Consider the following 11,349-nt stretch of genomic DNA (forward strand, 5'->3'; position numbering starts at 1 on the left):
ACTGCCAGAAATAAACATTTTAAAAGAAAAAGGCTTTATTTTGACTGGTATTAGGGGACTGATCTTTAAATACTCACTGCAAGTTACTTTCCTTACAGTTAGAAGTATATGTAGAAAAATAATTCATACTATTTTAGCTATTACTTGAAAGTGTAAAAATTCGGGGGTTGCCCTGCTCTTGGGCTGAATAATTTCTAGAGGGAGAAAAACTCAGAAACTTCTCTTTGTGAAATGGAACTTCCTTCAATGGAACATGGGAATCACATTTAACTTGAAACTTTCCTTGGCATAATGCCATAGCTATTACTAGTAAGCCAGGAGAAGACTGGCCAGTGGAAAATGGAAAAGATTTTTCTCATCAAGTTGAACAGGAGTCTTGACAATAAAGCCAAAATAATAGTGCATTTGGCTTCTGAGTACCTAGAAAGTGGATGTGCTCCCACTTATTAGGTGTACTTGGGTAAGGAGTAATGTACAGCTCTAACTGAACAATAAATTTTATGATAATTTATGAATTAGCATCACTAAACTGACTAATTTAACTCACTTGTGTCAAAGATGGAGAAGTATTTTGGGACAGTAGATGCCTTTTTTCAGTTCTTGACACTTCCTGTCATATCACAAATCAAATAAGTTTAATTACGTTGCCAGTTTGTATCCTAGAGCATACCTGTAAGGAACAATGTTTAGTATTTCAGCTAAATGTTAATCTGGCATGAGTTATTTTGATTAAAAATAGGAATTATTAAGAAAGGGGTTTTGTCCTCTAGTAGAATAAATGCTTCTAATACTCTCATGATTATTCTTTAAATAACTGCTCTCTGATAAGTAACCTATGTTGAATAACACTGACAAGAGGTGTATTTCATAGTAGATAACTATAATTTATTGAAGACAAATACTCACAAAGAATTAATATTAAAGATGACTGACATAGCCAGCTTTCCTAAATGCCTTAACAAAAGTTCTAGGGCTTCTTAGTATCTTCAACAGACCTTTCCCAATGAAGTCAAAACCCAGATCGTTTCCCACTAAGCACTTCAGGTTCAATTAAACCTTAATTAAATTAAAATTTGTTTTCTAAGAAAAAGCCCCAAAAACAAGTTGTTGATACTAATTGAGACATAAACAATGCATAAAGCAAACTCTTCCACTTTTTTTCCTGACAATGAGTGTTGAGTCATATAAAATATTCTAACTAGTTTTTTAACATAATCCCTAAGGGAGCTGCGACAAAAGACCTAAGATCATCAGTTCAAACAATCACAGCACTAATGATGGGAAAACTGATAATGTTGCAAGATGGGCAGCAGACTAACTCCTCCAATTCATGTTTTATTATCATATCATATTCTTTACAGTGCAGATTGCATACATGTGGATGATTGACATCCTCCTTGATTAATTTTTGAAAGTTGAACGGTGTTAAGAAAACTGAAAGGTCTTTTGATATATATTTTTGTGGCTATCACACATAAAGTTAGTATAAGGCAAATTAGGGAATCATTCCAGGGGATAGAAAAAAAGACTAGAAGGAAAAGAACATGAAAAAATGATTAATATCTCTAAATACTTCATCTCAGGAGGCTGAAAAGATATTCAGAAGTGTACATTGCATTTCTCTTTCCTTCTAGCCTGACCTGGTACAGCTTTACCTAGAATGACTTACTCTATCATCTCTGCACTCGTAAAGTGATGTGTGATTGTGCACGGTGTGCCAGAGATATGAAAAGTACCTTCCCTCAAAGTACAAAAGGTTTAGACAAAAATCAGTCTAAGCTATGCTCAGCTGCATGTAAAAGCATTAGAAACTCAGGCTGCTCAGCCAAAGTATGTGTGCCATATGTAGTCATACAAGGTATGCAGTCTGTATAGTAGTGATTGATTTTTAAAGGCCAAGGAGGTAACTAATGGCATAATCCTAAAATGCTATATAGCTATACAATTAACTATTTTCGCTTCATTTAATTACTGTTCTATATATGTCATAAAATAAATTTTAAAAGCCAAACTCTCTAAGAATTATAAGCTTTATTAAAGACCCCCACAGTTCTTAAGAAAGTAGTAAGTGCTTCATAGTTAGGGATATATTAGAACTTCAGCTGCAGGGCTTATAATCATATAAAAGCATCCTAAAAAGTTGAAAGTGAACATGCATTAGGTTATTCTTCATTATAGCAAGACATAACAAAAACAAAAGTACCAATGAGAAGTTAACTGTCTCAAAACATCTCTCAACCAAATATTGAAGTATATTTCAAAATATGGCAGAGACAAAGATACTAATTATACACAGGAAATATGTCTGAGATTCTTCTAAATGATATGTAAAATACAGTAAATGACTACATTTTAATCAATAGAACGCCTTGATATTAATGCCTTGAAATAAAAAGCATTAAGTTAACACAGCTGAATTCCTAGAAGAGGTATGGGGATACTCCAGAAACCAAATTACAATTTTAAATTCTGCAGTGATGAGGTCTGGAAAAGGCATTGGACTGGGGAATATGGCTTTATGTCTTCTAAAGGGGCTTGCCTTCACTAGAATTGCTGAGTTACACTAAGATTTTGTGGTTGAAATAAAATAAAAATTAAGAGGAAAAAAAAGGGGAAAATACCCAAACCCACTCCTACTTCCAAAGCAGTGAACTTAAAAGTCAATAGCATCACAGCTGAAGAAGTCTCTAATCAAGGGATAGCAGAACCTCACTATTCTGCCAGCTGCAAATAAGGATTTTTCAGGTAAAAAGACCGTTGAACATGTATCTTAGAAAGTTGATGTTGAGGCAGAGCTCTCAAAATGGTTAACTGGTGGTAAAGTCAATGGGGGTTTATGGATTTATTGGCAAGCAGAACTGAGCTTATGCACTTGGAATGGCTGGGAGACTGGTTGAGCAAGGAGAGCCATTTCCACTGTACTGGTTGTGGCATCACTGAGCAGGGTGTGAGGCTTGCACATGCCAGCTGGAGCTCCTATAGCAGAGTCACCTGAAGAGAGCAAGACACTCATTTGGTTCATTTCACAGCATTGAATTTAATAATTTCCACAAATTTGCCTTTTTCTATTATTAATAACTTTCACTTTCTTTCTCCTTACACTGTCACCCGTTTACAGTACAAAAAGAAGCTTGGTGAGGCAGGGGGTATATGGATTTTGTTTTATACAAATGTGGTCTCGTTTACTTCAGAGAATATTCAGTAAAAATTACATCACGTTACTTAGTGGCAGCATGTAGAAACTTCCTAGAACTGCAAGAGTACTGAAAGACCACAGAGTAATGTGTATTGCTAGGAAATTTCATCAATCTTTTTTGAGAGAGCTCAGTAACAAAGAACAGAAACTAGCTTAGCATGAGGAATATATAAATAATACTAAAATTCCCCTATTTTCTTACATGCTTTGCTTATTACAGCTATTGCAGAGATTCAATGAGATGGCTATTTGATTTAATTCCAAAGAAGAGAAACCTGATGCAACTAGAGCATGAAAATTAGTAAACACAACAGATTTAAATACAATTTGACTATTAACCAGTCACAACGTTTTTCTTCCTCTCAGAAGACACAACATTCAAATTGTTGCAGTGAGCACAGCAGAGTATAATACTTTATTTTCATCACTCTAAAGTTTATCATTAAAAAGAAGGGACAAGAAAAACTGAGAAAGGTCCCCATCAGTTCCAAGAAAAACTGAGAAAGGTCCCCATCAGTTCCATAAAAAAGGGATTAAAAAAAATATGGAAAGGAAGATCTGAGGGTTACATCAGAAATCCCAGTACAGTTAAAATTAAGCTGAAAATTTAAGTGTTGATTTATGTGACTTTTCAGTTTGTCCGTAACCAACCCTTCTTCTGTCATTGTTATTGCAAAAACCAGGCCTTTTTGAGCAGTTAACCTATTATCAGTTACATTCCATTTAAGTATAACAAATATAATTCCACCAACCACCATACACCATGATGTGAACACACAATGGTTATATACCATATTTTTCTGCCTCCAATTCAGTTTAGTCACTTTCCCAAAGTCCTTTTCTGCTTAGCTGAAGTAGCAGGCCTGAGCCATGATCTTAAAAGGGTAACAAGGCCATCATTTTATGTGGTTTTGCTTATATAAAACAGTGGCTGTTACAGAATTTAAATACTCAAAAAGGTCTTGATCTTCCTTCATCTCAGCCCCTCAGAGAGACCTATTTATGGATAAGACTTCAGGCAGAAGTGCTGAGGATAAGTATACTTGTCTGCACATTTGAAGTGCAGATACATGAAAATATAACTTTTTCACAATCTATTTCTTTGTCTAGGCTTTGAGGCATCATATATCATCTCCTGGTGCTGTGGAAAGCACAGAACTTTTAGGACACTTTCATTTTACCAAACAGTGAGCTGAAAGATGGTAAAAGGAACTTGAACCCCCCGTCAGCCCACCCTAGCCTGTGGGTAATTAATCTGGAGATGTGGTGCAGAAAAGTATGTTTTCCTGTGAAAAATGTAGAAGCAGTGGCCTGCAGCAACCATCCTGGCCTGAATGAGTCCCATGTACAAGGACAACTTGTTACACTTAACTTTGATAAAGACTCTCTGTTCTCCTGGGAAAGGTGCACAGCAGAGGAATGACTACAGCCATAAACATCACATGTGAATGTTTTTCCTTTGCCTCCCAGAAGGCTGGGACACTCTAAGTTTGAGTGAATGGCTGATAAGGGCAGGAACATCTGCTCTAAGGGGTGTTTGGAGGTGTGGCTCTTTTATCCTTCCTTCTGCACATTCCCAAGAATTTCTTTAAAATTTCCCATAGTAGAAACATAAATACTGAAGTGTGTGTAATAAAGATGGATCCTCCTGGAAGAAGCAGTGGTCTCTTTGGTTTTCTCCAGGCTGCTGCAAAAAATATGCAAAATTCTGCATTTTCATAAGTATTTTCAAATTTTCATAAATGAATAGCAACTGAGAACTCATGTTTTTAGCCTGAAAAGGAATCAGTTTCTAAACACACAAATATATTCTGCCCAAATACCTTTGATCCTTCTCCATCACTATTCTGCACAAATAAACTGCTATTTGTTCAGGTCTATCATGTAAAATATTATTACCTCATAAAAGGCAAACGTGTGCTCCTCAATGGATCTTCCCAAAGAAAGAAATAGCATAATAAACAGAAATCTTTTGTGCAAGACAACACAACTTAAAAAATGGAATCTAAATATGTTTAGAATCATTTCATAATTAAAAGTTTTCTTCCCCCAATGGCTTTAACACTGTTGCAAAGTCGAGGATGACAGTACAAGGCAATTAGCCCTGTTTTTTTGTTTTTTTTCATTTCAACACATTTTTCATGACAATGGTAAGCATATGCTTCAAAGGCACATTTTTTAAGGTCTGAAGAGGCCATCTAATTCCTCTGTGACTATCTGCTCATCCACTGACCATACTGTTAGTTTTCAGCACTGATTATAGTCACAGAAAGCTTCTTGTTATGGTATTAAGGCATTAGGACTAAACCAACCCAGCATTTTGAATCTCTGCAATACTAATTTAGAGGTTGTTCTCAGAAGTTTGTAATCTCATTCTGAACAACAGAAACCCACTATTGACAAGGTGAGAGACAATCTCACTCACACAGCCTTGATACAGCTAATTATTCTGCTGTCTTTTCATGGAGTATTGACACAGAAACTCATCAGAACTACTATTCTGTGCAGAATAATATAAGACAAATAAAATCAATGTTACGTAACAAGCAAAGATAAGAAATGTCACAAACATAGCCTTTCACAAATGATTGTGTATTCAGCTCAAGGGATTCACAGTAACCTGCAAAATCTGAAACAAATTACATAATTTTGAAAAGATTAATCTAGGAGTGATTATTGAAGTGGGGAAAACAGTGAAGACAAGGAAGTAGTGTAAAAGTACATACTGTTATTCTTAAAGGGTAAATTGCAATGTCTGTTTACAATTCAAGCTAATCAATAAATTACTTTGAAAAGCAACAGTAGAATCCATGTGCAAACAACAAAATAAACACAAGTAGTTCATTAAGTCAATAAGTCAGGGATCATCTGTAATATGAATGATTGCAGTAGGCAAATTTTAAACAGAAACTGAGCACTGAAAAGCCAAACTTTCAGGTAACTTGTCACACTAACAAGTCTGTGTAAGCACCATATATATATATACATGGAAATTGTTACTGTCTGTCTAAGATAGAGAGTAGGAAACTAGGGAAGAAGCTTATGCTGGACTAGTGAGAGGCAACCATTTCCAACTGAGAGAGTTACAAAATATCAAATATGTATAAAAATTCATCTGACCATGAATCCAAGTGGTTAAAATTCTAAGACACTGGCGCTAAAGTGCTTGACTTGAAGTAAATAAGTTAATTTCTAGAGAGGAGTGAAACTTGGATCAATTTTTCTAATTTACTGTTTGGGCCAGAAAGTGTTATTTTGCCTTTTACAGTGGTGTGTCACTGCTCTAGAAAAAGGGATCTTGAATGATAATTGTGACTCAAATTCCAGTTGGTTTCTCAAGTGCCTGAACAATTCTAGACCATACTGATAATTTAAGAGGACATGCATTAGAGATTAAAGGTTCAGAAAGACAGTAGTAGCCTGTTTGTTCAGAAGTATCCACCTTTCTTGCAATAAGAGCACTAGTAAATAAGAAAACAGTCAGATTTTTCTCAAGTTTTAAGTATGGTGGATTTGTATGCAAGTTTTATGCAGTCTGAGCCCCTTGCCCTATATATTTTTATGAAAAAGGCAAAACACTTCAAATACCACAATTTTATATGACTCACAACTCTACATTAACAATATATCTGTGAATCATAAATATGTGAGTGAAATGTCCAGGCAATGACAGAAGGATGAACACCAGAGCCTTCAAACTGAACACACTTTAATAGCTACTATCAATTAAATTCTATGTCTTCTGCAATTCCATTATAATCAATTCCTGAGTGGAGATAGGTTCCTGAAGAGTGTGATGATTCAGTATCCCTCTTTTTTGTAGAATTTTTCTTTGTGGTCCAGCAGTGGTTGATGTGAAGAGTTAATGCTAATACAAATAAATACATATTTTCATCTCAAATAACTGAAGATAATCTTAAGAGAGAATGACCTAGTGAGTAAAGGGGTGTGTAGAGCACCTTCCAGAAAGATAGCTATATCCAGCTAAATGGCAAATGGAGATAAAGTGGTGGTAGACATGCCTGCAGCTTACCCATTGCTGCTTCCCCAACTACTGTGCTGAAAGAGTCACTTTGGTTTTGTGGAGAGGCTGAAAGGAGACAAAAAGTCAGTCAGAAAAAAGGATTCCTATGTAATAAAGCACATAATTGGCATTTATTGTAGATTTTCTGCAATGGAATAAACTGAAGCTTTGTCATAGTACCCAATACCAGGAGCATCAGTCTTCAAAAGGCAGTAAATTCCTTCATAAGTGTCATCAAGAAAGGTCAGGAACATGCTGATGCCATAGGAAAGCCTGGATTGTGTGCTTCTGAGCTTGAACAGATGTAAATAGAAGCAGCTACAGCAAAATTATTCTATAATTAGGTTTCATGCTGGTTTGAAAGTTGCATATTATAGACTTTTAACAGTAGATAATGGCAAAGTTTGAAGCTGTTCATTTGGATTTTCTGCTACTTTAATGAAAAAATTATTTTCCAGTTATGTGGGTTCTGTCACGTCATCATTTTTATGCCAGGCAACTGGAATACCTCTTCTGACTCATTTTTTTTGTAATGATGAGGCTTTTCTTAAAGATTTTCTGTTTGCAAGACAAAGACCTTTGTACTGTCTGATTTGAAAATTTCTATCCAAATCTGAGGGACTCTAAGAATTAGGAATCTGTCTCTATCACATTTTAACTGGTGGTAAGGAACTTCAAACTAACAAAGACAAGTAGATATCTGGATTGTTCCCTCACACAACTTGGACTGATAGTTTAGTAAACTAGTGAACTTAGTATGCTATTAGCATGAAGTATTTTATTTCTTTATTATTAATATAATATACAATTATATATATATATGATATATAAATATATAATATAGATTACATAATATAGATTATATATATTGTATGCATTGATGTAATTATATTATTTTTATAATACATATATAATAGTTATTAAAATTTATTTAGTGAAATTAGTATGCTATTGAAGCTAAGTATCAAAAAGACTAACCTAGGATTTGTGCTTACTAAAAACCATCAGAACAATGGAGTTTGCCTGAAATATAAAGTTGTAATTTCAGTTCTAAACCAAGAAAACATGTATAGAGTATCAGTTGTCCCTGAGTCTCAACACACAGGATGATGGTTTGTAGATTATAGCTCTATTGATCAAAAAAATCTTGAGCCTGAGCTCTCCAGGAGAAAATATTGTCACCTGCTTTTTCACTGTGTGATTTTCCATGACTTAGAAAACAATTCTAAAATCCAAAATTATTACATCATCTCTCATTCTGAAAAGACTGAAATGCCAGAACAGGATGGGTGCATAGTTTGGAAAAACATTCACTTCAATCAAAAGTAGAAAAAGTTCCAGTAGACTGTTAGAGACTTCAAATGCTAGAGAAATTGTGCTAGAATTCACTTACCAAAATAACTTAAATTTTTAATTCCTATGTAACAATATGGAAGATCAAATAAAATCTAAATGGAAAATTAGGGAAAAGGAAAATTAATTCCAAATCAGATACTCCTCTTTTCTCACAAAGAATAAAATGGGGTTTTTTTTCTTTCTTCTCCTTCCTGCTTACTTGCATGGAGAATATGCAGTAAAACCACATTCCTCAACTTCTTCCTGTACCACCCCTCACTCAAAAACATCTTTTTCACCTTCATCAAAGGGCAGAACTTGTCCTAGGCAGGAAGAAAGAACAAAGGAGGAGTCTTATCAGATAAAACTGGATGTAGATATTATTCCTGCAGTTTCTGCCAGTTGGTAGTTGGCTCCAGCACCACCCTCCTCTGACCTTCCTTCATTTTGTCAAACAATAAACTGAATATGATTAAAAAAAAGTCTATGATTTGCTTATGGATTTTTTATATAAATGTATCCTAATTCCCTGACTAGTTGTTCCTGCATTGCAGCCTTGTTTCCCTTATTTCTCACAAGTTCTTAATTTATTTCCTGTAACATGGAGAGATACTTTGTAATTTAAACCATGGAAAATGTGTATGTTGATTCCCATAAGTTAATTTAGTCCCTTATATAATTTTCCTTCTCACACTTAATTTAACTTATATTTTATTTGAAAATATTTTGGGACACCCTTGACTGCACAGTGTCTACTGAGCAAAATTCACATATTATTCAGGGAACTGGCACCCTAGTCCTTTCACAAACAGAAGACACTATTTGAGTGTACACTTTGAGTCCTGAAGATCTGAGAGCAGGTTTTCTTTGAAAAACTTGATTAATAAGATGCCTGGTTTTCTGTAGGACACAAGTTCTTGGTACTATCAGAAGCAGTATAATATAGCTTGGATATTAGAACTCTTACACCTCTAATCATTATGGCAAAGGAATCATATATCTTCTGTCTTGCAAAGTGTAAGTCTGACACATATTGATGTTTCAAGCTTAATGTCCTGTATTATTTAAAGCTGAATCTCTACTGACACTCTGGGGGTAACAAATCTGTAGCTTGTACATAGGGAATACTTCAAACTCTTATGAAAGTTTTTGGCTAACAAGTATTATTTATTGTGTTAGAGTCATAGACCTGACAGACTCACAGACACCCTTTTATTCACATTATGTATTTTTCACCCTTGTCATATTGAAATCCATTTTGAAATGAAAGCTGTTTATTCATCTCAAAAGTTGCTGAGGCCGTCATAAGCATGGGTAAGATGACAAGTGCTACTATTTAGCCCAAAGTTAAAAAAAGCACATGAGCCAGAGGCAGCTCAGGTTGTGGTTGTAGTCCACAGTCCCCTTTTCCAGCTTTGTTTATAAGTTTGTTGCTGCACCAAGTGCACCAGCTCTGAAGTGCACAAGTCATTCTCTTCACTGATACACTGCTACTTGTCTTTTTGGCTACATTAGGAATTCATCTAGGATGACAGCCCAGGTTCAGGTACAAGAAATCTGTTTTCATTTATCATGTGGTTGAGCTAGCTACTCTTTGATTACTCTTGAGACTTTCAAAGGGTCATCTAACTTTAAAAAAAATTTATTCAACTTTGTACATAGAAAACATCCTGAGCTGGAGTCAGGGTCTCCATGAGCCCCAAACATTAGTTTCAGAAGTTACTGACCCTTTACTCAGTAACACACCTTACAGAAAAAGGCAACACTGACAGACTCACGAGCCAGTTCCTGGACTCCTGCAGTTTATAACCCAGTGCTAAGGTAAAACAGGGAATATTGATTTCCCTTCAGGCTAATATACTGGAGTATAGGCAAAGGAAGTTCAGTAAAGTCTGTGTATCAAGTCTGCCATCCCTGCTAAGGGAACATCAGCCTCTAGCACAGAAACAAACAAACATAGCTTCTCCTCAATGCAAGAGGCACAAGGGGATTACATAAACACACAGAAATTATGTCATGTCAGATAGTTCATCCACTCCTTCTGTGTATGTAATTATAAGATTAATTCATCATTAAGATGGACAGATGTCTCTTTAGTCCAGAAGTTACTATTGTACCACCTAAGTTGCTGAGACGTACCTAATCTTCTTCCAGCTGGTATCTTACTGTAAATACACTTGAACAATTTCAAGGACCTGCACTGAAATACAGGACTAGAGGAAAATCAAGAAAATAGACAAAAAAACCAAAAAAATTTGAATTCATAGAATTATTTCCAGGGCTTAAAATGCCTCTAATGGTTATATTTTTCATTACAAAGGCAAAATGTTGAAGCATATGATTTATGTGAACAAACTTGAATAAGTTTTACATAAAAATATACATGAAAATGTTCTGTGAGACAAGTAGTGAATGCAAGATCTTCAAGAAAAGCTCATCTGTTAATGCCAAGGTGCCATATAAGAGAGTGTGAGAAATAAAACTTCAGTGTCTGGGGAAATTCATTCTGTAAAATGAACTTTGCTTAGAATTCTTGGCAATATTTATTTTAAAACACATTCTATGCTGCAGTTTTTGATATATTAAAAGGAAAAAGTTCATTCTAAAAGAACTAGACACCTTCTAAAGTGCACTTCAAGAAATTTCAGTTTTAAGATTCTTATGTTATTCGAGTTAAATCAGTGTCTTGGTCTGAGCTGGGAAAGAGTTAATTTTCTTCTCAGTAGCTGGGAACAGTTTTGGATACAGTATGAGAATGATGTTGATAACATACCAATGTTTGGTTGTTGCCAAG

Source organism: Cyanistes caeruleus, chromosome 5, assembly GCF_971803275.1.
Source record: "Cyanistes caeruleus chromosome 5, bCyaCae1.hap1.1, whole genome shotgun sequence".
Classification (NCBI taxonomy): domain Eukaryota; kingdom Metazoa; phylum Chordata; class Aves; order Passeriformes; family Paridae; genus Cyanistes; species Cyanistes caeruleus.